General features: G+C 35.2%; 1 pseudogene; it reads right to left on the reverse strand.

Moving 5' to 3' along the window:
* Positions 1-1,732: 1,732 nt before the first annotated feature.
* Positions 1,733-8,078, reverse strand: LOC107842467 (annotated as a pseudogene).
* Positions 8,079-23,809: the final 15,731 nt, after the last annotated feature.

Here is a 23,809-nt window from a genome sequence, read left to right on the forward strand (position 1 = left end):
ATTCAGCCCATCTAAGGTTGGATATAGGTGGTTGGGTTAGGTAACAGGGGGCGGTCCCTGGTTCTGGTTGGACTTAGGATACCAATTATAACAAGGCCAGGGGTCGTGTCGTGTCAAGAACCCTCTAAATGGTTCAGAAAATGCACCAACAACACATCCAAAACTGGGGCAGATGAACTCTGAGTTACTGGAACTGAAACTACACCCCCAATAAGCTCAACATAAGGCTGAAAAGAGAGTCCTCTAGCACTCCTCCTAGACGGGGATGATACACAAGCTCGTCCACTCCCTCAAGCTCATCCATGACTCGAGGCTCTCCCTCTCGGCTAGGCTCTCTCTCCAACAGTAGGCTCCATATTTATAATCTCACGAGACCTAGTCCACACCATCTGCATAGAAAATAGAAAAATATGACTTAGAACATAAAGTATGAAAGAAATTCACATAATCAGAAACAAAATAAGAGAAAATTCCTAAAGACATCCTATAGCCTCTCAAAGATAGATATGAACGTCTACGTACCAATCCGCGAGACTCTATTAGGCATCCTATTCTTACACCATTAGGATCTATGAACCTTGCTTCTCTTATACCAATTTGTCACGACCTAAGAATAAGGGTCATTATGGCACATGGCATGGTGACCTTGGCAAGTAAGCCTATCACACAAACTGATGCAAAAGGGGAAAAATAGAAATAACCCCAAGGTAAGGCTTCTAGAATGAAGCTGAACCATACAAATATAATATGAAAGCGGAATATGCAACCAAAGATATTATACCAAACTCCCAAAACCTAGTGTCAATAGTGTAACAACTACTAATACAATCTATGAGTCAACTACATCAAAATATTAAATAGGAACAATATCTGTCTCTGAATTCTCATAAAGACATAAGCTAACACAGAAAGATAGAAGTGGATCTCAGATACATGAAAGTACAACCGCTACCTTGAACAACTCTGAAGGCGCCTAAAATCAAGTCGCGTAAGGCGCAACCGTACCAGAATCTACACCAAAAGGGCACAATAGGGATGAGTACGATCCACTTGTACTTAGTAGGTATCTTAGGCTGAACGAGCAAAGTAGAAAATAAAGCATAACAAAATACACACTAAAGGCACGTCACCTACAATAAGAAAATATCCCACAACGGTAGCCCACACCGTTTGCACTAACATTTTTATAATATCCATATATAATACAACAAAGCATCAGAAAAGAATAAAACTATACCTTTATACCACATATAACACTACTAGAAATTACCCCTATGGCAATGGTTCAAAAAGCATTGCAATATATACAAAAATCGTTGCCATAGACCTACCACAATGGTTTAGTAAGATTCCTATATGTGAGCGTTGCCATAGATCTATAGCAAAGGTCTTAGCAACAGTTTTGAGAACCGTTCCATAGACTCATCTATAACAACGGTTATTCTTCCTTCTGATGCAACACATTTTTTTCAATTGCAATGGATCAGAACCGTCACCATAGATATTCTGATGCAACACTTATTCTTTTCAATTGCAACGGTTTCTAACTAATGCATTACTCTAATTGCAACGGCTTTCTTATAATATTGCAATAATTTTTAAGCTATCGCAAAGGTTTTGGGACATACTGCAATGGTATTTTGAAAGTTATTTCAACGGACTATAGGTGTTGCACCAACATAATAAAGAAATAAAAAATTAATTATATAATAATAAATATTACACTGACATATAAAATAAATCACATAGGAATACATTAATCAACTAATCGTAATGACAAATATCCAACCTATACAAAAAGCAAATATACAATATAATTTCACAATTCAAGAGTCTACATAAGTTTACAAAAAGTTCTGAACGATCCCTTAAATATGCATTTCAGCAACACCCCCTGAAATCTTAACTAGTCTTTCCTACAACTTCTCCTTATCATAGGCATATATGCTCAATTCAATGGCTGATTTAATCAGCAAATACAAAGAGCACAATTATATGTCAACCCAATGCTGAAGTGCACTATTTGTATCGATATTAGTGCAAAATGAAGCAATATAACCTATTCATATCGTTCCTCTATGGACTTCTTCTGACCAACACCATCAAGAATAATAGTATCATCCTTGGAGATAGTCACCTAAGAAAAAAAAGCATGAGTAGAGTAAAACAACAGGAAACAAGATAAAATCCCCAACAAGACTCATTAGAAATCCCAAACAATAATTACATTGTGTAAAATTCTCATGCACTTAAACTTTCAAAAGAGAGTAGTAATATACAAAAGGAGAACCTACTACAGCCAAATGGCACCGGAAACTACCTTTTTACAAGTTCCCAGCATCTCAAACTCCATATTTTCAATGCTCAGTCCAAGCTCTTCTCTTACGACCTACTATACAGTAGAAGAGACATCGGTTAGGTGTCATCGAAACAAGCATCAACTATCGTATACATGAGCGCAATAGAATAGTTCTCACTTGGCCTCCAGTTAAAATAAAGAGATCTTGCAAATTGGCTTTCCTGTTTTCGCCAAAGCCTAGTGATTTGATGGCGCAAACCTGTAAACATTCACTAACAATATATAATCACCGAACTTAGAAGTTAAACAAAAATAGAAAAGCAAATATATCAGCAACATACCTTGATTCCAGTATGAAGCTTGTTCAAAATAAGAGTAGCAAGTGCTTCACTGCCCACTTCTTCAGCCACAATTAAGAGGGGATTTTGTATCTAGCTAGATGAAGTAAGAGTAATATAGATAGATCCATGGTCAATCTCATGGAAATCAAATAGATAATCTCAGAAAGAGGATTAGTTATCCTTTATTGATCAAACAAAAGAGAAAGAGAATTACCTTCAGAGCTAACTCTAATGCTTTCACAACAGCATTAACGCTTGAGATATTTTTCTCATGAATAAGAATTAATGGGTCCTCGAGTTCCTGCCAGACATAGCAGGAGCATAGTGAGTTTAAACAAAAAGGAGAATGATGAAACATATGTAAAAAGCGTTGGCACAACACATGTGCGATCTTAACTAAGATTAGAAAACCAAAAACAATACACATATCTAATTCTTCTGATTTGTGATGAAGTATGGTGATATGTAACCCCTATCCAACTTCATCCCTTCAACAACATCCAACTGATTATCCAGTGTCTTCCCGTCCTGTGTGATAGTAGAAATGAGTTAGCTACACATCTTTACAATACCATGTCAACCACAAATTAGTCAAAATGTACCAAGTGGAAACATATTGGACTATGACAAGAAGTTACTGAGCAATAAAATAATTTATCAAAATCCATATGCTCGATATCTAGCCTAAATTCTCCTATATAGACAATAAATTTGATCAGTTCTCATTAGAAAAAGTCAGCAAAAATATCATCTATTTCAGTTCCACCCACAATCCTAAGAGCATATTGAAACTTGAAGCTTTCTAATTTTGGACACACAGTTTAAAGCTAATATAAGTTAGGTAGGACCATAGTGACCAAAAGACACATACAATCTCCACATATGGCATACATAGATAGATGGACTATAGAATTACATACTTGAATAGTAATGACTCCCTCCTTACCTACTCTCTCTTTCTCTATTTACAGAGATAGTCCCAACCTATCAAAAGTTATAACATCAAAATCTTAGGAGAAAAAGTGCATCACTTGAGCAAAGAAGAATATACATAGAACTCTTCAGTGCATAATGAAATCTTCTTTCATGGGAGATTTCTTACTTTCTGCCTTTTTCCCCTTCTACTAGTATCTCTTCCCTTTTGACTACTTTTTTACTATTTATTTTCTATTCTTTCTCCTTTTTTAGAGTGTTAGGCTGGGAAGGGATCAGTCTTTAGGCCTTCAAAGGAAGGAAGGAGGTAGTCTACAAAAGATAAGAGATTTGTGCCCACCAAAAAGGCTGTAGGTTTAACGTGTAAGTTTTAGAACTGGGCCTTACTTGTGTAATCTCCTTAGATGTGTTGATCATCTTTGCTCGGCTTTTCAAGTTTGTTACAATAGAATCTACAGCCATGGTAATACCGCGTCTAAGGTCCATCGCATTCATACCTGCTGCCATTGACTTGAATCCTTCAACAAATATTGCTCGGGTGAGGATTGTTGAACAAGTGGTACCTGAAAAATGGAAAATATGGAACCACCAATTACAAATATATTAGGATGGAAAGTTATGAACAGTCATACAATGACAAAATCGAACTGCAGCAGTAGAGGCAATACTGAACTTTTAAAGGCTTACCATCACTAACAACATCATTCATAGCATTGGCAACCTATTTCACGAGGCTAGCACCAACATTTTGTATCTTGTCCTTGAATTCAACATTTTTTGCGAGAGTGACACCATTTTTTTTTACTTTGGGTACACCCCAACTTTGTTCAATAACCACAGTATGCCCCTACATATAAGCATCTAGTATCAATAGTCACTGATGATGATGAATTTGTTACCATCAAAGGTAAATCTAGGACTTCTAGACATAGGTGCACCACTTAAAAGAACATGGAAAAAAAATATTACGTGAAAATTGAGCCCTAGTCCTTTAGGTAAAGGACTTATCACTCAACCAAGTATAGCATTCATCCTTCTTGTAACACGCACACCAACAAATAATGTTGTACCAATTTTAGAAAAATATATACTTAAAATATCTAATTGTATAGGAAGACCACAGATTCACGTGCCCAATTTTAGGCTTTAAATTTGGCACTGGTTACTATCAGAAACATAGAAGATGCCGTGGTAATGAACAATTCTTATCTCCTAAAAATACATTAGGAAAGAAAGTATTGCTGCCTCAGTGTTCTCCAAGATCAAATAATAGAAGCAAGGAGTGATAAGAACAAAAAAAAGTAAACATAATTCACTTTTGTTTCAAGGGAACAAGTTGGCCTGAAATGTTGGAGTTTGAGCAAAGTTTATCGAAAGATTGACATAACTTTCAGTCGGACAACAAATATTTCTTAGTTCGGACCTAAACACTGGAGGATTCTATAATGCCATTTAAGAGGCATATGCTCCTAATAAATACTTCTCCAGAACACTATAAGAAGCATGTGAAGATCTGAAAATAGAAACATTTTAATGTTTGATGGGATCTATTGACAAGCCTACATAACTGCATTCATGTTTTCCATTTCCAACAAATTAAGCGCACGTGTCAGTGATATATTTGCATTTTTGTATGAATTAAAGCATAAGATCCAACAAATGAACAACTCAAATGAAAGAGAACAATCTCATCACAACCCATCAGATCAACATAATATTCAATGTACATGTGTAGGAAAGAAAATGACAATAATTTTCTAAAAACAAGATTCTTTCACCAAAACTTAAATCCTTAACATGAGTTTCACTATAATCTTTTGTTTTTTCTACAGGTAATGAGTTTGCTATAATCTAGAGCACAAGTATTCCCTGCAAGGGTCCAACAATTGAATTTTTGGACAACACAAAAGTGCTTTACATATCTGGAAACTAGGTTACAGTATTATAAAAAGTGTTGCTATAAAAGGATCCATATAGGTGGTAGTGCTGATTCATATAGTCGACCTCGACTTGTTTAGGACTGACCCATAGTTAATGTTGTTGGACAAGAAAAATCTAACTAAAAGAAAAGGATCCATATAGGTGGTAGTGCAGATTCATATAGTCGACTTCGCCTTATTTAGGACTGAGGCACAGTTAATGTTGTTGGACAAGAAAAATCTAACTAAAAGAAAAGGATCCTTATAGGCGGTAGTGCAGATTCATATAGTCAACCTTGACTTATTTGGGACAAGAAAAAGCTAACTTTTACTAAGCATCTTAACATTATATAATTCAAGAGTGGGTACAAATTCCTTCTTGAGCAACCATATAAAGAATGAGCTAGTTTTACCTGACAAAATGATAATTGATTCTTCATGGACTAGCTTAGTGCAAAATTCGATATCATCATTTGCTCCTTCCAGAAATGACAGGCTCAATTTGATCTACAAGGTATGAAATAAAAAATTACCTTCAGTGTTAGATTTAGAGGGACCAAAATCGACGTGATCGATAGGCACTCACTATTACGCACATTGCCCCCTCTGGTTTATATGGGCAGGTGAAAGCAAGGTATCTCTTAAACTTTGGTATAAAATTCCTCGACAGCTTTTTTTAGTAATTTGTTGATATTTGAAAAGAAATCCTTGGTCGTTTTCTCGGGGAGGTGAGGTGCTGCTCCCTGGACATTATCAAACTAAAATCAGAACTTCTATAAAGCATAATGATATATAATGGACTTAATTATATGTGTGGCCATTTATACCATAGAAAAATGGTGTATAATAAATACCTGAACAATCATTCCAGGATTAGCACTATATTCAAGATAATTCTGAATGCATTCAGCAATCTGGAAAAGCAAAAGCAACAGACGACTGGTCACATTATAAAATAGCCTATAGAAGGCATTGACAAACTCGAGATACTTATATGAGTGATTTACAACTCTATCAATTTCTAATATGAGTAATCTTTCAAGTCATCAGTATATTAGTAGTCCTATTTATACATGATATATTCCCACCTGGCGAGCTGCAGTAATTTATTATTTTGCTCCTCATAGTCACGGACCTTATCTTGGTCCATCACTTTTTCTGGTATGGAAAGTTGAAATACAAGTACTAAAAGATAAACAAAAGAGAGAAAGAGAGAGAGATTGAAGAAATAAAGAGAATAAAAATGAAGATGCAAACCCCAGACTTCTTGCAGACATCACTAGGATCAACCACTATAATCCAACCAAGTCGCCAACTAGGAACAATCCATCGTTTTGATATTGACCCGAGAGTTACATCATAGTAATTGATCCAAATACTCCCATTGAAACAAAGGGCTTGTTACCAAAACATAGGTGGCTATAGACTTCATTTATAATCACTAGGATTCTTAACTTTGTTGTTGTCTCCGCAATCTCCATGATGAAAATAAAGCATGGACAAAATTGGGCGATGAGTTATTTGATACAAACTATGAGATTTACAAGTGAAAGTAGACATCATTATCAAGTTCATCCTACCTCTGGCAAGTGGTCAGACGTAAAATACATTTCCACAAGGATTTCCAGGATTAATGATTACTATTGTAATGGTGTATCATCAACGAGGTCTTCTACGCTTTCAAGATAAAATTCCCAGCCATTTTATGGATAAGAATATATATACAAACCTTGAAATTTTTACAAGTTTGAAAGAGGAATTTCATCAAACATATGTAGTGCAGAGGTTTAGAAAGGACCATATATTCAGATTCATGCAAACTTCATTTGTGATTATCAACAAATATTAATTCTATGTGGATGTGTTTAGCTTCAGTATACTTCTTCCAATTTTTTTATACTATTCCATACAATATTGTATGCATATCTTTGCCAGGAAAACTTCATTTATTCCTCCATGGTTAATCTATTCCTTTACATCATAACTTGTATACTGTATATCTAATTTAGTTTAAATTCTTGCATAATCAAACAATTTTGCTTTATAAGAAAACTTAGATAAGCGGTGTTCTTTACCTAGCAATTGGGGTAGAACGTGTTTAGCAGCTAACCCAGCAAAATAAAGGAAACTCTATGGTTGTAATCAGCTCTGAAATTGAAGTCGCTGAGAAGACCACCGGCTAGATTTCAAATCACAATTTTTGGGGTTCTAACAGAAATCGCAGATTGAGACGACAAACAAAATTGTAAATTGAAAAAATCGTAAATCTCGTATGGCTCCTAGGGTTTTTATTAAAATGAATTTCTTTTCATTTTGGCAGACTTGTAGTGAAATTTTTTTGAGCAAACTAAAAAAAATGATGCAATAGGTATATTTTTACCTATTATGTGTTGCCATAGGTATCTTCTGGAAACGGTTCTCATAATGGTTGATATGCAACGGTTAATCTTCAATAATGAGGGTTGTATCACTTTATTGTAGCTAGTAGAACAATTATTTTTTTCAACGATTGACATTGCAATAGATATTCTATAACAATACTTTGACAACCGTTATCAAAAAATTCAATGTTATAAGCAAAGGAAAGGGGAACAATATATATGAGAACATTAAATAGAAGTAAGGAAAGATAGAATAATAGATAGGTAATAAGTCAAACAGAATATAAAATCATATCACATGCATAATAAGGTAAATACAATAAGAATGATGATGATGATAATGATAATAATGATGATAATGATGTGATGTACGAGGTCATCGCATAACCTTCGAGATTGTGGCACAACCTCCATATACAGCTACGAAGCTAAAGTTTCCCAATATAGGAGTCATGTTGGGTCCATTAACCTATATATAATCCATATATCATATCTCCTCCCCGACACATCCCCCGAGGAGGATTTTATAAGATGTCATATTTTCTATCACTAAAAGGAGTTGCCATTATTTCTCAATAATTCCACGGTAGTACCATAGTTTCATGAATGAATATGATGATGTAATGTTTACAAACAACCACAAAGAGTATGTCCACAACTAACAACAATAAGTATTTTCACAACCGATCAATATACCATCATGTGAGCCAAATATCAACTTATTATTTCCTACCATTCATGAATTTTCATATGATTCATATGCTAATAAAGTATGTATGCATCACAATACACAATTGGTACCACAATATTCTTTTCACTAAACAAAACACAATTTTTCTCATGTATACAGGATATCAACATCATAGAGGACCCCACATGATCACACATAGCGCATAAAATACCAAATCCACCAATTACATCATATATAGGCCACCACACAAGTACAACACAGTAGTATAGCCCTTTTTCATGATTAGTTCCCACACCCTTAACATGCTTTTGTACCCAAATTAACTACACAGCCTAGTTTGAAAGAGTTAAGCCATGACCTACCTCAAATTACAAAAACCAAAACCAAATTTGTTCTCCTCATGAAATATCCTGAAGACAATTAAAACATCAAAATATATAATCTATGCGTCATAAGGTAGCCAATAATACCCATATTTCCTAGTTTTAAGTTAAATTCATAACGAAATCCTTAAATGTGTTTTTGAAAAAGAAGGAAAAAATCATTAAAAATTTTCAAAAACATGTTCCCAATATTATTAGGAGTATACAAATGAAAAACCAAGAAAAAAAGAGTTAAAAATGAGGTCCAAATTGAAGGAAAATTATTTTAAACTCACTGGGTAAAATCTTCAAAATCCATTTGAAAATCAAGAATCAAGGTTGTTATGAAGATGAAATCAAGGGGAAATTTATAATTATAGGATTAGAAACTCATACAAGTTAAAAGGAGAGAACTTGGATTTTTAATTGAAAAAAATTCCATATTTAGGTCTTACAGGTCAAAATCTCCAAATTCTATATTTTAATCCAAGTTTGAAATAAAAATTTGATGTTAAAGATGGAATAAACTACTGGAAATAAGTGTAATTGAGCTTACCCATGCTTAGAAATGGAGAAAATACTAAAAGACATGAAACCCTAAGCTCCAAGTCTTAAAAAGGGTGAAAATGGCAAAAACCTTATGTTTGTACTCATATTCCCAATTGTAGACCTTTGGTCGCGATTATAGGACCTGACCTAGGAGAGGCACCACAATAATGGAAGGAATTTCATGACTTTGACATCTCCTTTACCTACCTAGTTGCGATCTCGGCATCTAGATCGTGATCGCAGGTGCACCAGAAAATGGGTGCACTAGCTAAGGATTTGATTCAATGCAAGTCCCTATGGGCCCCTCGAGATTTATTTAAAATACAGTGAATGCAAATGGACTATGATACCTTATAAAATTTGATGCTCCGAACTCAATAGCAATATCATATTTAAAAAAAAATATTATTTTTACAAAGTTGACCCCTGAAATCCAAAATCACAATTTTCCAAATCGAGGGTCGTAATGAGATTAAAAAGGCACTTAAGCAAACCAAACATTTTACAAACCTAAAGTAGATATTTCGGATCTACTGGTATAGTCCTTTATGCCTTCCGTCACACGAATTAAAAGATAACCACAAAAGTCCATAATAAGGCTCTCGAAGCAACCCAAAAACACAATTTTACATAAATGACACCAAAATACATTGGAAATTGTGCCCATAACCCCCACACCCCAAAATTATAAAACACAACTATTGGGAGAGGTAAAATAGTCAAATCACACAAAAATAAATTTTTCACATATTCATAAAAATTTAGGTCGTTACAGGTTAGCTTCAAGGAAGCTAAAAGGGCCATTTTTTTTTATCCAAATATTAGTTTATCCAACTCTGGTTTTTGTAACTCTACTTCAAGTACCAAATATTGGTTCATATTATCGCCAATACTTTTATTCCTTAAAAATGCTCTCTTAGTAATATGATGTATCATGATATGTTTGTGCTTTATTGCATGTTGAAAAAGTATAAAATCAACTAGGTTTTCTAGCTTTGAGAATATACGTTGGAAAGTTCTATAGATGCGTATGCCTCTTCTATCCTGCCCTATGGACTACTGATCACCAGAATCCTCTCATATTACTCCATTGATCTTTATACATACCCTGTTGTGAAAGTCTAAAAAACTTATGATTCTAAGACCTTTACCAGCATGGGATATGTCTTGCTTGACAATGACTGGTGCGAGAAAGACTCTACTAAAGCATGGAGGGATCTCTCCAAGGTAAGAAAATCTTTGTCTAATCCTGTGCTCCCTATGATGAAGGAAATTAAGGAACTCAAGGATCGACTTAAGGCAATTGAATAAGGTTTTCTGCTTTTTTAGGAATCGACTACCAAAGTACTGCAGTTGGGTAAGGAATTAGTACTGATGTAGGCAAGGTAACTATTGATGGATTTAAGTAGGAAGGTGTCAAGTTGTTAAATAGAATATTTGATCATGTTGAATCCATTAAATTCGAGACTGATGTGTCATGGAAACATGACACTTTTGATGCTTCAAACCATAAATTTATGCAGGTACTTAGGTTGTTTTAGTAGATATGATGCACTTTTGGGTTTATTGAAGGTAAAATAGGTCTATAGTAGAATTATGATTAAAATTGAAGAAAAAGACCTAGAAAGACCAATTCTAATCAAGATATGAGTTACCTCATGAGTTATTAACAATTGATATGACTCGTAGGATGATTCATAAGTCCAACAAATCCAAAGATAAACAGAGAATCAAATATAGATAATATACAACTGGAGTATCTAATTCATAAGATAGGGTACGATCCATACCATAAAGTTGTAAGCATAACAAAATCTAAAGCTACCATCCAATGTTGAAGTCTCAGAAGTATACGAGTCGAAAGTCTAAGTACCACTCGTATAGGAAAATCGTAACATGACCAGTGTTCAAAGCTTGGAAAGGTAGAAGTCCCAAGTGGATACGAGTGAAGGACACCAGTCATATAATCATGTACGACTCGTGAGCATAAGTCATATGATGAGCAAAAAGTTGTAGCCTTGGTAGATCAAATACTGGAATGGATATTGGAGGTGCAAGAACGAATTGTATGATGAAGGTACGAGTTGAAAAACAAGTCGTACCTTGTGCCAACATAAATTTACCTTTTTCATTTTTATTAGGATTTCTGAGTATTTTAAGATACTATAAATGCCCTAGGGTTTATCTTTTATTAGGTTATGTGCTTTGACATTGTTTTTATTACTTTTCACATACTTTACAGTTTTTCTTGAGATTTTTGGATATTTTATTGAATTCAAGATTTTGGAGTTTATTCATCTTATTCTTGTGCAATTAATTATATGTCTTTTTCATAGATAATCATGGATTCTTGCATGAACATGAGCGACTAATATTCTTGACTAAGGCTATGGGAACCCTAGTGGATTAGCTATGTAGAGGAAGTGTGATATTCATCTATTCTATGATTTATGCATATATCTTATTATTCTTCACAATTATTAATATCATAGCTTCTGCAGAAGCTTCAGATAGCCTATATTTGCTAATATCTTCACAAGGGAGTTTATGATTAGGAAAAGAAGATTAAGACAGTAATTTAAAATTCACCTCTACCGTATAATTCTTGCTATCTCATCTAATCACTTGAACTCTAATGGTGATAGTGAACTGAGGTCGTGACAAGGAGCAACAATGCGATGCCCTGAGATTAAATCGGTAAAGGGTGAGATTTATCATTATATTGATAATACATATCATGTAGACTTTACATGCAAAGCATCAGAATAGCTGGGTTGATCATGATAAATTTACGGGGTTAAAAAGCCCGGGGAAACAGAAACCTAGTATTCATCTTCTATTGTTTACAAGTCAAAAGCACTCAAGATTTGGTTACTAATTGCTATTGATACTAAAATTCCCCTATTTACTTTCCTGTACTACTTGTGTATTACATCAAGTAAAGCAACTATTCAACATCTTTTTTGTGGGATCGATCGTAGCCTAGTTGGGTTACTATATTTTTCATTGACCATGATATAATTCTATTAGAGTTAGTTTTGGGCGACATCAAATTTTGTTAACGTTGTTGGAAAATATAGTGTAATTTATTGATTTAATTTTGTGAAGTTTACAAGTTTTATTTTTTATTTTGATTTGGCATACGCCAGTGTATGTCTAACACTAGGAGAAGAGGAATTTCCTTACTCCCTTTTGATCCAGAGTCAGAGAAAATTCTTCAAACACCACGAAGGATGGCAAAACAAATTTATGATGGTGTTTTGAGTAGGGTTCAAGACCCTCATAATGTGTCTCCTACTCCACCAGCGGATGATCCGCAGACTGTTGCTGATAGAAAGATAAAAAAATTATTAGTAGCAGCAGCTGAAGAAGTTCGAGTGGAAAAAAAGCAAGCCCGAGCTGAGAATGCAGAGATACCCAAGCCAAGATAGGTGCCTGCATAGTATGGAAGAGTGAAAAGAGGAAGATCCCTAATGATTCCTCCTTATTAGTATCTTCAACCATATAATGAAGATGAAGACATGGGATATGTTGAACCTTCTGAAATAGGAGCCATTGTTCCTCCTGTATTACCCCTAATGTCAAATTTGACATTATTAGTGCTATTATTTAATTGCTAAATTTGAAGGGTGCATTTTTGGAACAACACCGACAATGCAAACATGAATCTTTCTAATTTCAGTGCGATTTATTTTTTATCTGCTATTTTGAGGGTAGATTAGAAATATTTGAGACTATAATTATTCCCAATTTCTTTGACTGTAGAAGCATTATTATGGTTTGGGGAAATTCCAAGAGGCTCAATCACTACTTGGCATGAGTTGTGTAAGTAGTTTTTGGATAGAGTTTTCCTTCCTGCAAGGATGCTACAGCTGAAACATAAGATTTATAACTTTAGGCAGTTACCTGCAGAGTCCTAGTATAAAGCATGGTTTAGATTAAAAAGGAAGTTGCACATGGTGCCTAATCACAAAATTAGAGGATCAAATTTATGGGAAATATTAAATAGATCATTAAATGTCAGTTCAAGAAAAATGAAAGATAAAATTTTAGGAGATGCATTTATGCATCTTCGGTGGGAGGCTGCCTAAGATATGCTGGATAATATTTTAGTAATAAATAGAGGTTGGCATACTAGAAATACTTAGCATAGTAGGGTACATATGGTATTTGAGGAACTATTGCACATATAACTAGTCATGATTTGCTAGCACAAGAGGTCATACAACTTTGAACCGATATTGGGCTACTTAAAAAATATTTTGCAATAATGAGTGCTAAAAAAATGAATGTAGTTCTAGCACAGGGTTCCACTTCCAAAACTTGTGAGATTGAATCTGAAGAGGAGACGAAGTATCTTGATCGTAGGTTGGCGGATTTCCAAGCCCAAGGGGATTGTAATCAAGATCGAAACTATTATAATGACAGGTACAAAGATAAAAGTAGAGAGAGATGGTGATTATCCATGGAAATATAACTACAAATATAAGAGTAACAAATATGCTCCACCAAGTAGCCGTGATTCAGAATCTATAATAGAGGCAATGTTGTCAAAATTGGTCAAAGGGTAAGAAAGTCAAGAGAGATGTCTTAGTGAGATTAAGGCAGACCTATTAGGGTTGAATAAAAAAGTTGAGTCATATTATACAATAATTTAATAACTTCAACAATAGTATGGTCAGATGTCAACTAGATTAAATCAGAGGCAACTTGGTACTTTTCCTAGTAACACGATTGCAATTTCAAAGAATGATGGTCACCGCCATGACAGTACTACTCAGAGTGGTAAAACCACTATGAACCCACCTATACCTATTATTAATAAGTAGAAGATTGATGATGACACTATATATAGAGAGAGTAGTAGAAAGCAATACACAGGAAAAGGTGACACTAGGAGCCTATTCTGAAGCCCATTCTGAGACCTCGCCCTTCTTTTCCTCAAAGGCAGAAAAAGAAATAAGAAAAGGGTAAGTATCAAAAATTTTTGTCTATTCTAAAAGAGCTATCAGTCAATATCCCACTTGTAGAGGCATTGGAACAAATACAAGATATGCAAAATTAATGAAGGATCTAATCACCAAGAAGAGTTCAATCAGTTATGATCCAGTTGATAATATTTATTATTTTAGTATTGTGGTAACTAGATCTTTGGTATAGAATAAGGAGGATATATGTACCTTCACTATACCTTGCCCCATTGGATCTTTCGACTTTGCTCGTGCTCTATGATTTGGGGGCTAGTATCAACCTCATGCCATTAGTTGTATTTAAGCAGTTAGGGTTGAGGGCACCTAATCCAACTACCATGAAACTAGTGCTGGAAGTTAGGACGGTGAAAAAACCAGTCGGTATTGAATATGATGTATTGGTCAAGGTGGCTTTTTTATTTTTTCCTGCTTATTTTATAATATTAGACTATGAAGTTGATTTTCAAGTCCTAATTATGTTAGAAAGACCTTTATTTTCTACAAGAAGGGTATTGATTAATTTGGAGCTAGTGCATCTGATCCTAAGACTCAATGGTGAACAGGTTATATTTAATGTATACAAAGCCATGAAGCAGCATGATGAGTTGAGAGTTATATCTGTGATTGATGTGTGTGATGAATAGATGGACTATCTCCATGATATTGATTCATTTACTCTTTAAGATAATGGTTCGAATGCTTCTGTTCCTCTTCAAGAAAGATTGGGTGTTGAAGCTCTTACTATCGTGTTCATGAACTTTTATAGTGATGATATTGATGAGTATGATGAAATAGTGTGTGCACTATATAGGAGTGGTTCATATACCTATGCACCAAAAAATCTTGATTTGGATCTGAAGAATAGAACTACCTTACTTGTACATCCATCTATTAAGGAGCCACCTATCTTAGAGTTAAAGGCTCCCCCTTCTCATTTACGATATGCATTTTGAGAGTCGACAACACTTTGTCAGTAATCATTAATGTTGACTTGAGTGAAACAAAAGTAAAAGCTTTGTTATTAGTATTACAGAGATTCAAGAGGGACATAGGTTAGTCCATTGAAGATATTATGGGTATTCCGTCTGGGTTGTGTACTCATAAAATTCAACTTGAGCCAGATTTTATTCCAAGTATAGACCATCTACGTCAACTCAATCCTTCTATGAAAGAGGCAGTGAAGAAAGAGATAATTAAGTGGTTGGATACTGGTGTAGTATATCCCATAGCTGATAGTAAGTGTTTCATTCCAGTATAATATGTTCTAAAATTGGGTGGTATTACTATTATGCCTAATGAGAATAATGAGCTAGTGCCAATGAGACTAGTCACAGGATGGAGAGTATGCATGGATTATATAAAATTAAATGCATGGACTCAGTGTGACCATTTTCCCATGCCCTTCATAGACCAAATGTAAGACAGGTTAGCGGGCAAAGGATGATGCTATTTTCTTGAAGGGTATTCAAGTTATAACTAAATTACTATTACACCTAAAGATAAAGAGAAGAACACCTTCACATGTCCTTATGGGACCTTCGCATTTAGAAGTATGCCATTTTAGTTATGTAACTCTCCAGCCATATTTTAGAGTTGTATGATGTCAATTTTATTTGACATTGTAGAAGACACCCTCAAAGTATTTATGGATGATTTTTCAGTCGTTGGTGATTCTTTTGATTACTACTTAGTTCACTTGGAGAATACGCTTAGAAGGTGTGAAGAATGCAACTTGGTACTTAATTGAAAAAAAATGTCATTTTATTATCAAAAAAGGTATAGTGCTTGGGCACAAAATTTCTAAATGGGGTATTGAGGTAGATAGAGAAAATATTAAAGTAATTTAGAAATTACCTCCACCAATTTTTATGTAGGGTGTTCATAGTTTTTTGGGTCATGTCTGGTTTTCTAGGCAGTTCATTAAGGATTTCTCAAAGATTGCCAACCGTCTTTGTAGGTTTCTTGAGAAAGAAGTGAAATTTGAGTTTAGTGAAGCATGCTTGGAGGTTTTTGAATGTCCGAAGGAGAAGTTAATGATTGCTCCTATCATTGTATCTCCAAACTGGTCCTTTTTATTTGAAATTATATGTGTCATGAGTGGTTTGGCCTTAGGGACTGTACTATGTTAACAAAAAAAAACCTCCATCCCTTCTACTATGCTAGAAAGGCACTAAATGCTACTAAAAAGAACTACACCATGATGAAACAAGAGTTGCTGACAGTGTTTTTTTTTTCTTTGAGAAGTTTAGGTCTTATTTTATTGGGACTAAGGTGATTGTGCACACTGATCATGCAACATTGTGGTGCTTAATATCGAAAAAGGATGTGAAGCCTAAACTGATTAGATGGGTGCTATTGTTGGAAGAATTTGATTTTGAGGTCAAGGACAAAAAAGCATTGAAAATCAAGTTGCTAATCATTTTTCTAGCCTAGAAGAGGAAGCTATGCAAAATGTTAAAGATTGGCTTGATATTTATGATATTTTTCTAGATGAGTAGATATTAGCAGCTTCCCATGATTTAATTCCATGGTTTACAGACTATGCAAATTATCTAGCAGGTAATCTAATCCCAGAAGATCTTTCATTTTAGCAGAAATGGAAGTTTATACATGAGGTAAGAAAATTTTTCTGTGATGAGCCTTATTTATTCTGAATTTGTGTAGATGAGATGATTAGTAGATGTATATCTGAGGTTGCGATGATGAGTATACTTTAGGGTTGTCATTATTCGCCAGTTGGGGGTCATCATAGAGTAAGTCACACTGCCAATAAAATTTTACAGTGTGGATATTATGAGCTATCACTCTACAAAGATGCACATGATTTTGCTTCTGCTTGCGTTCAATGTCAACGACAAGGTAACATCTTTATACGCCATGAACTTTCTATGACTCCTATCTTAGAATTGGAATTGTTTGATGTATCGGGTATAGACTTCATGGGTCCTTTTGTACATTTGTTTGGCATGAAGTATATACTTGTGTCTGTTGATTATATTCTAAATAGGTGGAAGTAATTGAGCTTCCCAATAATAAAGCACGTAGTATTACTACATTCTTAAAAAATCACATATTTTCTTGATTTGGAACTCCACGTGCTATCTTTAGTGACAGTGGGTCACATTTTTGTAATCATCTATTCAAAAGTCGGCTTGAGATGTATGGCATAAAACACACGGTGGCGACACCTTATCATCCGCAGAATAGTGGGCAAGTAGAAGTGTCCAATAGATAAATTAAGTCCATCTTGGCAAAGACGATAAATACCAATGGGACTGATTGGTCAAAAAAGTTAGATGATGCATTATGGTTTTAACTAACAGCATTGAAGACCCCACGAAGACCCCAATTGGTGCTTCACCATATTAGTTAGTGTATGGAAAGGCGTGTCACTTGCATGTTAAACTTGAACATAAAGAACTTTGGGCTTTGAAAAAGCTAAATTTTGAGTGGCAAGATACAACCAAGTCAAGCATGAAGAGTATGAATAAGTTGGATGAATTCTAAATACGGGCGTATGAAGGTTCTGCACTTTACAAGGAAAAGATAAAGATTCATCGTAATTGTAAAATTGAGAAAATAATCTTTGAAAAAGGTGACCAGGTATTTATCTACAACTCAAGATTTTGTTTGTTTCCAGAAAAGTTAAGGTCTAGATGGTATGGTCCATTCACAGTTGGAAAAGCTTATCCCTATGGTGCTTTAGAATTGAAGAGGGATGATGAAGCCTTGTTTAAGGTAAATAGGCAAAGATTATATCACTATATGGGAAATTATGAAGAAATAAATGAGGTTTTTGAAATTGACCTTGGTGAAGACCGAGTAACCAAGGCAATTGCATCATGCCGCAATTTTATATCAATCGCTGCATGGAAGGCAATCCATGAGGATAGTAAGGTGAAATCTAAGCATCCAACTTAGCCCATTCATGCCACGATATTAAATCAAGCTCTAAGTGGGAGGCAACCCATGTTTTTGTAATTATTTACTTATAGGGTAGTATGTTTGTTCAGTATGCAGGGCTAAAAAATGCAGAAAATATCCAGAAAAGTTCAAAAAGTTTGGTCATATGAACTCTTTATGAGTCGTATCACATGGTATGACTCGTGAGTAGGAGTTGTAAGGACCTGTGAGACTAAGTAGAATTAGGTAAATATTTTTGGAGAGGATACAACTCTCAGAACGAGTCATACCCTCAAGGTACAACTTGTCACTTTGAATTATATCGACTCCAGAACCCAGGTAAGGTTCTAGTTCTATACGAGGTAAATAAAGACCCATAATCCTGGGTACAAATCGTATACACAATTCATGCCCAAGCTTACCTGGTCAGGGTCGCGGGTCAATTGGCCCAACAATTGATTTTAAATAAGAAGAAGGGTACCCTACATACACCTAATACCCAAAACTACCTACCACCATTTTTATGCAAATTACAAGCTTACAACACACCAAATCACTTGGAAACAACTTAAATTAACTACCATCATGCTCGGATTCTTTATCTTTCTCGAATTTCAGCACAAATTTGGAAGAATTTCAAAGAAAATAAAAGCAACCGTAATTTGCTCATTTAAGTATGTGTTCGAACCTACTTTGCTCTAGTTTCCAAGTTGAAATCATAAATGTGAATTGTTTATAATTTGCTTTAAGTTGATATTTCTTGGTTGTTAAATTTTGAAACCATAGTTCTTGGGTTAGAGTAAGAAATAAGAATTGGGAGAGAAATAGGGTTTGGATGTTGCTATTGTGTATTGTTTTGTTTGAATTTGAGTAATATTTTCAATATATTAAAGAGTAGTTTGGGTTTTTCGAATTGGAGTCAAACTTTAAAGTTGGACTTCTATGTTTCTGTGGATACGAGACTTCTTACGCTCATACCTACTGGTAACGGGGTCGTAATGGGACTCATACCCACTAATAACATGGAAGTGTAACAAATTTAACGTTCTTGAATGGATACGACTTGTCTAAATGAGTCGTTCCCAATCTGTACGACTCGTAAGCTTAAAATTGTACTGACCTAGGAGGAATAATTTATTATAAAGTATTTTTGATCTTCTTACGACTGTTGGTAATGAGTCATACCTTTTTGGTAGGGCTGGTTAGGGTGAGTCATAAGTAGACCAATGGGCAATTTTTCATGTACTGTGTATCATACGACTCATACATACAAGTCGTACCCAGTCGATACGACCTGTATCCCCCACTCATACCCTAAACAGAATATGCACATTGAACTTTAGCTTCTTATTTTTATTTTTTTCTTTATTTATTTACTAATTAATGTGTACTTACAGGTAAAATTCCTTCTACAAACTCATCATCTTCGAAATAAGTAGCCAAAAAGGGCAATAAGAAGGAATATTATACTAGTTCGAAGTCAACTGGTCTGAGTTCTTTATGTCATCCAACAGTAGTGGTGACCTATACAAAGGAACAATAATAGGCAAGGCTTTCCCAAAAGGTAGAAAGGCTAATAAGAGGAAGAAGGTTGCCCCCAGAGGAAACACCTCTACGAGGTCCAAGGAGAAAAAATTCAACTATCTCTTCTCTTCATACACCACCATCTTCTAATGCTGATGCTGATGCTGAATCAAGTTTGGAGAAAGCTAGTTCTGAGAATGTCCTTTGTACAGAAGAGGTCAATGTTACCCCGATTGATTAATAGGACCATCCACTTGCACTTACCAGTGCTCTGGTGCCCATTATTGAATGATGGGGGTAGCCAAGTATGTAGAAGTCTTTTAACAGTGGGTTGAGCATACCTCAGGGTGGAAAGATAAAAAAGGTGGTGTATCTAGAGTGGATGTTAACAACTACTGGAATGATATAGTAACCCAAGTTTGAGGAGAGCTTTTGGCAGTATGGCTTTCAGTGAGGTATTGTTTTGAGAATTTTATATGGCATACAAGGGCGAACTTCATATACAGTATCCATAAAGTCATTTATAGAAAGGTGGTGACCCTATTACTTCACTTATTATTCGGGAAGTATAGGTAGACATTTCCCCATATACTATTCATCATTTATTTTATGGACCGGAGAATCAACCTCCGATAATTACTAGGGAAATGGACTATCGAATGGAGAAAATAAGGAAGTTCACTTAGAGGATGTTGGGTTTGGATAAAAATATAAAGTTCTTTAGATAGATTGCAGAGAGAATAGCTTCAAACAGACAAAATGTTATATGGGTAACAGGAGGCCCAGGGGGGTCTCCCAAAAGATTGAGGAGAATAACCTCAACTCTAAGGGTAAGGCATAGTAGACATTAGCCAGACAGAGGATTTGCCCCACCACAGGAGATAATGTTCTGAGCCCAGTTTAGACGGCTATGATTGTCGGGTTCATAGCCGGTTACAAGTTTTTTGTTGGTGAATTGTTAGCTCGGGAGTTAAGAGACCAAGTTGTAGAAAGTGACATCTCTATTAGTGTATTCTTACATGATTACATAGTCGTGCCTGGCTGTGGGAGTTCAAAATGTCAGAGGCCATAAACACCACTGACCTAGGCCTAATCAGAGACGCAGCCAACCCTTTGGTTCGACAGGTAAGAAAAGCAAAAAATTTGGTGGCTGATATGTTCTGGCAGAATGGTCAAGCTGAGACAACTAAGGAAGCTAAGATGGGTGAACAGATGAAGACTACTTAGACTGATGCAACAAGTACTTTTAGTGCTCCTCCTCCAGTCCAGTCTATGCCACCTAGGCCACTAGGTATGCCTTCTAGACTCATTATTATTTTATAGGCCATGTAGAGTGAGGTCATCACCAGATTAGCCATATTAGAGGCTAAGGTTGGTCACATGGAAGGGGGTGTGAAGCCCTGGCTTAACACACAGTTCACGAATTAGGAATGATGGATCCAAGGATAACTTGATACATTTGAGTCAAGGATTATTGGACAGTTAGGTAGTGGCTAGATGCCAAATATGGCTGGGATTAAAGCAGAAGTTGCTAAAATTAAGAGGATGGTCATGGAGCTATATGATATACCGGTGATTCTAGAGCTGATGATAGAGACATTTATACCTACAGTCTATATTCCTAACATTTGGGTAATCCCAAAATCGGTAGAGGTACCAGTTATAAAGACCTAAGAGGTGAGAAGAGAGAAAAAGACAAAAAGGCATGAAGAAAAAGAGGCTACAAAAAAGGCCAAGGCTAATAGTATATAGGACGAGCTAGACCGTGAGACGCGGGTCTATGAAATAGCCATTGGAGCTAGTGGTTTGAGACCACTAGCTATTGGTTCAGAGGGGGACGGTGCCCCCGACCATTATTGCTTATTTAGTCCTTGTTGATGTGACTACGACTAATGAGAGTGCGACCCAATCTGAGGTCCCACGTGCTGATATTATTGAGCCAGTGCCTTTAGCGCCTAGGTATAACCTTTCATACGTACTTTACATTTTATTAGCATTAGGGATAGTGCAAGGATTTTTAGGTTGGGTTAGGGGTATATCTGATTCCAAATTTCTGGGAGTAGCTGAAAAATATAAGTAGCTGAAAGTCTGTTATGACTTGCAGGTTTGGTGTTAACAACTGAAATAGGGAGAAAATTAATACATATGGCAGAAGATTATTTTTATTAATTTTTGAGAGATTTTTAAAAATATTGGTAATGAATTTTATTTTTTGACCTAAAATTATGGATTTGAAATTATTATTTTGAAAGCATTTGTGTTTAATAGAATGGTGTTGAAAATTTGAGACCCCTCCTAAATTTATGCAAACTCTGTAAAATGTGTATCTGTAAGACTATTGTGAATCTGATAATGGTAATAGGATTAGGGATTGAATAATTAGGGTAAATAGTTGCATTGTTGGATAAGTAGTACCTAGCAGTGCAATCCTATGCAAGTGTGCATGAGGTATAACTGAGTTCCCAGTGTGTTAAAATCTAGAACTTGCCAGTTTCTTTTACCTAGGTTCAGGTGAGTCAAGTAGGAGATTATCATAGGTCCTTTTTGTTGTAAGTGCACTCAAGCCTAAATGCCCAAACAAATAAGTTATGAATCCCTTTGATCAAAATATTTGAGCCTGCATTGGCCAAATTTTTTTCGTGAAACCCTTATTTCACCTCCTCATTTTTATAATAAACCTGTTCTGTCCCAGATCCTCCTAGGACACTGTCTAGCTCAACTCAGGAAAATCACCTAAATTGAGGGTGGCTATTATAAGGGTGCGTAGGAAGAATGAGAATGAAGAAAGAAATGTAAAAAGAAAAATGAAAGAGGATAGGTGCAGTAAGAAAATTTAAAATAAAAGAGAAAGAAAAAAAAGGAAGAGAGAAAAAAGAAAAGAAAAAGAAGAGAGAAAATATACCTAGCCTAAGTCAGAATGTTCTTTGAAAATAAAAAGGGAGAAATAAAGGCAAAAATAAAGTGAAAAATTTGGTAAGTGTGGACCCAAAAAGTTAGCATAGTGTCAAGGAGGCAAAGTCACTAAATAAATCCCAAAAAAAAGATACTATACCATCCCTTAACCTACGTTACATGACAAATAAAGTCCTTTAGTGATCCTACTATGACTATCCAAAAATTTAGGAAAAGAGCATATGGGAAAGCCTATGGTATTTTGTATATACCGATAATATTTCTTTGTGAGCGAGAGCGTTGTTTGTTATATCTCTTAATTAATTAATTAATTTTAGCTGAGTGTATAGGATTTCTTTGACTGTAGGTTGCTAATTTGTTTAGTTGATGTGGCTTTTGTTGATGCCCGGTTGTCTATAACTAATGTAATGTCAGCATCGAATTCCCTTGTGTTTCACCGTGTGTTGAATTGTTATACACAATTTGATTTTAAAAAAATGAGATTAGGAGAGGGAAATAATGTATGAGAAAATTAAATTCAAAATCACTGCCATGGGTAGCTTATGATCTTCTTGTTAAAGCATCGTGTTGAGCTATAGAGCTTCATTATTATTATCCAAGGACACACAAAAGTCTTAGTTGACGGTGTTGATGTTTCGTGGAAGCACGAAACTTTTAATGCTTAAAACTGTGAATTTATGTGGTTACTTAGGTTATTTTAGTAGATATGATGCACTTTTGGGTTTACTGCAGGTGAAACAGGTCTACAGTAGTGTTGGGATAGCAATAAAAGAAAAAGACCTAGAAAGATCAATTCTGATCAAGATACAAGTCACCCCATGAGTCGTCAACACTCGATACGACTCGTAGGATGACTTATAAGCACAACAGAACCCAAAGCTAAACTAAGAATCGAAGTGCGGGCAAGATATGATTGGAGCATCTAATTCGTAAGATTGAGTACGAGCCGCACCATGAATTCATAAGCATAATAAAATCAAAATCTACCATCCAAAGTTGAAGATCAGAAGTATACGAGTTTGAA

The sequence above is a fragment of the Capsicum annuum genome, chromosome 9 (assembly GCF_002878395.1).
Source record: "Capsicum annuum cultivar UCD-10X-F1 chromosome 9, UCD10Xv1.1, whole genome shotgun sequence".
Lineage (NCBI taxonomy): Eukaryota > Viridiplantae > Streptophyta > Magnoliopsida > Solanales > Solanaceae > Capsicum > Capsicum annuum.